We start from the raw sequence: 6,177 nt of genomic DNA on the forward strand, positions 1-6,177 counted from the left end.
CTCCCTCGTTACCCTCTAGTATAAAAATAGAAACGGCACAATAATTTCAAAATATAGAGACACAGAACAAAACTTCAGCTCTAAGAATGCTAAAGTTCAGCAAATAGATAACACAACTTCAGCTCTAAGAATACTGAAGTTCAGCAAATACAGAACAAAAAACTTCAGCTAAAACATGTTGTAGTTTTACAAATACAGAACACAACTTCAACTCCAAGAATGCTGAAGTTCATCAAAAACAAAACAAAAACTGCAGACAAAACATACTTTACTTTACAAAACATAAAACAAAACTTCAGCTACTAGAATGCTGAAGTTCATCACAAACAGAACAAAAACTGCAGACAAAACATGATGTAGTTTTACAAAACACAGAACAAAAACTTCAGCTCAAAACTTACATGACATATTGTGTGGACTAATTCATTGTCAAACGTCATTGTAGAACGGTTAGAACGACTCTGGCTACAGGTGATTCTCCAATTACAGGAGTTCGATTGTTTTCTTTTGATTGACTTCGACTACGTGGTGATTCACCAGTTGAAGGAACCAGATTCAGTACCTTTGAACGAGTGCGGCTGCATGGTAATTATCAAATTAAAGGCATTAAAGTCAATTCCTCTTCAGTAGGAATTATATCCAAGATCCTAACTGTCCGATATTTCTGTTTAATACAAAAAAGTATATTATGAAAAATAAAATAAAACTGATATGTCAACATAATAACAAAACTACAGAAAAAAAGGAAAAATAAAGAACATTAACTTACACCACGATTACTGGAGTAATTTTCATGAAGTTCTTTAAATTTAGACTCATCGAAAGATACATAACGTAACATCCTGGGAACCTGAGAGGCAACAAGAAAGTCGTCATCTTTTAAATATTTGTCCTGAATATCTGGGAAGCGCTCATAGAACCGAACTCATAATGGATATGGAAATCCACCTACAGTATACTCAGTTGGATTATTTTTGTCCTGGTTGTCCAAAGCACGTTTCATTGAGGTAATGAGCTTCTCATAAGACGCATAACCCCAAGGATAATCAATACAAGCCTGATCGTCTTCAACAATAGCTGCATACTCCTCCAACACAGTTGATTTATTCTTCTTTCAAACAAAATAGACTCCAGAACAAGAATTTTCATAAGCTTCAGCATCTTCATCACTTTCGCATACGTGTTTGAAATTCACATAATCCTTTTTAATTTTATTCCGGGTCATATACTCTCGAATGTCCTTCAAGGTCATACCCTTAGACTTCCCAAAATAGCGCTTCAGAATCTTGCTCTCTCGTTTAATTGTTTTTTCAACATTATGTGTTGCGATCCTCAAACCGCACATAATGTGAAAGTCTTCAAGGCTGAACGACACGAACAAAACTCTTGAAACTAATAGAATCTCGATCATTGGTGAATACGCGAGAAAGAATCAAACAATGAACCAACTTCATGATGCAATGGAAATTCTCCATAGCCATAATATACGAAATGTACCATTATTCAGCTTCTCCTGTTGTGCAGGAGTCAAGAAAGTTGCAATTAAATGCTTCAAATCATGGTTCCCCATCCAGTAAGCACGGTAGTTAAACCAATCTCGAAACTCATAATATCTCTCCCCTGGTTTTGTATGTAGAGCAACATGGACTGAAGAACCTTTGTGTATTCTAGGTGTTTTAGGATCTTTAGGTGCTTCACCTGTACCGTCAAACATCTCGAACTTAGGAGGTTTGTACCCTTCCGGTAGTTCTACACCTGGTTGTATGCACAGGTCTTCATAATTCAAACCTTCTATCCCTTTGCCGACTTCGACACCCTGAACCCGACTTGTCAATTTCTTGAGTTCTTCAGCAATATTTTTAATGAGTTGGTCCTTCTCTGGGGATTCTGGTGCATAGGAAGTTGGTTGAGTAGAGTGAGGTATGGTCTCCACATATATGGGGTTATTTTGATGAGTGTCAGGGACTTGGGTGTAGTGATGGTCATTGGTTGAGTTTTGAGGATCGGAAATGGGTTATGGTATATTTTGGGGAGTGTGGTAAGTGGCGGTTGGTGGGTACTGGATTGATTGGTGGTGGTGTTGTGGTGAAGTTGGTATTGGTAAGGGATTGAGATTTTGAGGTGGGATTGTGTATTGATGTGGTGCAGGAGGGTTTTGTGGATGTTGGTTTGGTGTGTTTTGGGGAGGTGTTGGGGTCTTTGTGTTTTGTTGGTTGATGTCGGGGACATTCAGGGTGAGTGATAAGTTCTCCAAGTTACGAACCTGCTTAAGCTCTCCTTGTAGCTCCAGTATCTTTTGTTCCAATCTTAAGACTAGATCATTTGGTACCGGGGTACTCCGACCGTCTGAAGTCTCTGCGTTCTCAACATTCTCCTTTCGAATACCGCCTAAGTCATCCATTTTTGGTTTTCCTTTGCCTTTTTTATTGCTTGGAGGAGGAGGATGTGGAGGAGGGCCTCTAGATCTGGTATGATACGCTGATGATTCCAGTATGAGTGAACCAACCTTAGGGAATGGGAATAATCAAAATAAAGGAAAACAAAAGGTAACAAGTTAGTAGGGGTTTTGAAATGTTGTGGTATTTAAACACATATTGTGGGAATATAAATCCGCGTCCTAATTTGGGAGCCTCGTTGTGCCCAAGGTAGGCCTAGCGACAAATAGATTTGGAGGACTTTAGATGCCAACAAATGCCTCATTTCATAATATGAAAAATAGACGAATCCCAAAACGACACTAAGATAATAGATAAGTAAGTCACTATTGGCACTTGGCCTTATTACATTTTAAGAAAGCAAATAAATCTAGTCTATTTGGTCCCGGAAGGACCTTCCCCAGATTCGATCTTCCTGATTCCATCGTATAGGTCCCCCAGCTCGCGCAGACCCAGCAGCAAGTAGGCTCTGGCCAGATGTCCTCCTTCAGTTCCTTCAGCGTTCTCGCAACCCTCAATCCTCTTTATGACTTTACCCTCCAGCTCCACTATTCCTCGTTCCAGATATTCCAACTTCCTGTTGGAAGTGACTGCCATTTCTTTCCATTCTTCGATCAACCTCATATTCCTCTCCTATATTTCCCGGTGCTCATTATCAGAGTCGTGGACCCTCTTGCGCAGCCTGTTGTATTTGACTTGAGCTTCAGCTTCTTCGTCTATGATTCTATTCCCTCGACCGGCTCCTGGCCTCACCATTCCTTTTAGATTGTCTTCTAACCATGCCGGGTAGAGAGGTTCGCACCCTGCATGATACCTGTCAGGCTCAATGGTGTTCTTTTCCACAATGATTTTGCAGTGCCACATGTGCTGGGCTTGGCACTTGTAAGGGACATCGTCGTCTTGAAAGTCTGCTCTGAAATGACTCATCTTGGCAACCCTTGGTACAACCTGTTTCCTGCCTGCTTGCCTCATAACTCGGATAGGGACATAAGGGTATATTCCTCTCAACCCAATCAGCACCAAGTGTGGAGAGTCCCTGGATCTGATGATAAATTCGTCTGTTGGGAACCATTCAGACATCCATTGCACTTGTTCCTCGGTCAGATTGTCGAAGAACTCTACCCACTCTTTGGCACTTTCCCGCTGAGCAAACCTGTCCGGAATGTAGGTCATGCGCTTGGGGTGATGGAAGGCAATATGGTCATTCCAAGCCCTTCACGAAAATTCTTGGCAATACTGGCCCCTTTGAAGATGTTCTAATAACCACAACTGCAGCAACAGGTTACAACCCTCGAAATGCTTGACCCCTCTTTGAGATGTCGGCTATGATCATGGGGACTATGGTGTATGTCTGTCCATTGATCCCTTCCATCAAAGCCTTGGCGACCATGGCCAACCTAGTGCGGATTCTTTCCCTTTTCATTGGAAATACTATCAGGCCCAAGAAGCACACAATGAACACGAACACTCTGCGATGGATGTGGCCCAGAGAAGTGATAGAAAGCTCGTCATGGAAGGTACGGTATGACTTGCTATGGCCATATCTCTCATACAGATATTCGAAGGGTATGTAGGATTCCTTCAGGCATCCCAAGTCAGCATTTTTCTTCAGCCCCATCATCTTTAAAAACCCTTTACCAGTACGGTTCTCCGGTACCAATAACCCAGGGCTATCCTAAGTTAGTCCCGCAAGTCCCCCAATTTCTTCTAGAAGTGGTGTCATTTCTATATCGCCGAAACGGAACACAGCCCTTTCACTATCCCAGAACAAAGTGGCAGCCTCGATCAACCTATTGTTTGGCTCAATGTCTAGTAGAGAAGGTAAATTGTTCAAGTGCTTTCTTACGTGTTTCTTGTCACTTGAGGAAAGTTCCTCCCACAATCGAGTAGCAATGGTGGAATGTTGCTGACCATACCGAATCTGGGGACCTCGTGCCTCATTTTCTGCAAAACAAAAAGGTTAGGCCCTTCTCCCTCACCAGACTCGACTATTTGTACATTTATGATTAGCATATTGGCATTTAGTTCTCCAAATTAATGCACAGAACGTGGTTGTGTCAGTTGGGATTATGGAAATCCCGGTGGACTTTTGGATAAGGCTTGTTTTAAAGGATTATTATGTGGACAACATATTAATCCGACTAGGTTTGACCATGATGCATGCACAAATATGATCAGAGTAAGGTTATTATGGGGGTCTAGACTGGTACCCTCAAGCGGACAACTTGAGGGGAAAGGCACGGAACCGTCGACTGCACCGCTGGTCGACTAGTTTTACCGCAAATAAGCCTTTCCGAATTTAAGGGTAATAAATTGGAAGAGCTCAACCACTCATCAAGCGTTGCTATTGGATTTGATATGCACGAGTGGAATATGATGTGGAGTATGATATATGCAACAATAACAGCATGTTATCAAGTATTTGCACGTAAGAAAATAATAAATGCAGTATTTAAATAATTGAAAGACAGTTACAGAAGAAGAAAACAAAGAGACAAGTCAGTTTCAGGAAAATAAGGAAATCATAAATGCTTAAAAAATAAACAGTTAAAATTCAAATAAGGGGAAAGAGTACGTGGGGTAGAGCATGCTTAAACTGATTCATAAAAAATAAGTTTGTTATGGTAAGAGCCTGAATATCCCCAGCAGAGTTGCCATGCTGTTGCGCCCCCTTTTTTCCTCCTCGCGGAGAACGTCCGGGTTTCGACATTTCATGGGGGAACAACTCTTTTCCTTTTGGGAATTGGGTATTTGAAGAGTCGCCACCTAACGGATTAAGGTGCGTTAGGGCACCTAGAGTAATTAACTCATGAAACTAGTTTGCATTACCAGAGATTAGGGTAAGGGCTCGAAATAACCTCGAGGGGAAGGTGTTAGGCACCCCTCGCGGTCCACAATGGTGGGTCCCGGCCGAACTTATATGTATCAGTCATTTGAAAAAGTAAACAATTTCACCACGTGTTTGCAAATAAGGGGCATATTTTCATTTTCTAAACACAGGTACGATTCAGGCAAGAGATAAATTTGCACATGTATATGTAAAGATAAAAAAGTTTATAAAATTAAAGCACATATGGAATTGGGAAAAAAGGGGGTCCTAGGTTGGTTAGCCTACAGGATTATACCCACACAATGCCCGGTAATCACTCCTCAAAGAGGGGTAACACGTGGCATTAGCGCGTAGTCATCATATCCTTACTACCCAATTCCCTCCCCTTGGTCATAGCCTAAAGTGTCCTAGCAACCTTGAAAGATATCCTATGCGTGCATTACCCGGCCCTTTCTTGTGGCCCTAGAGGTATTTAGGACCCCTAATTTAGGTAGTTCTAGACCATCCTAGGGTACTTAAAGGAGAAAAATCTAGGTGTCAACCAAAACAATTAGGACTGCACTGAAAGGAGAACAATTAAAGGCTCACATTTGCCTCCACAAATAAAGTAAACAAGTGCACGTCTTAAACATAGTTTCAGGTATTTAAAAGAAGTCCTAGAGCAGGATATCTAGGTGAGCAGAAAATATGCAGTATTGAGTTAGGACCAAAGTGTGAAAGGCCTATTCAATTTGCCTACTGGTTTTAGACCTGTTGAATATGAGCAGTCTCAAATAACAAGGCGGAATTTTATAGGTTTGCAGAATTTTAGTCGCCCTACAGGTTTACCTAGGCGTGTAATAGCATGGTATCTAATCACTGATCAGGAATGCAGTAAAATAGTAAGCAAATTTAAACGGGCCATTTGGATCC

This window comes from Nicotiana attenuata, unplaced genomic scaffold (genome assembly GCF_001879085.1).
Source record: "Nicotiana attenuata strain UT unplaced genomic scaffold, NIATTr2, whole genome shotgun sequence".
Taxonomy (NCBI): domain Eukaryota; kingdom Viridiplantae; phylum Streptophyta; class Magnoliopsida; order Solanales; family Solanaceae; genus Nicotiana; species Nicotiana attenuata.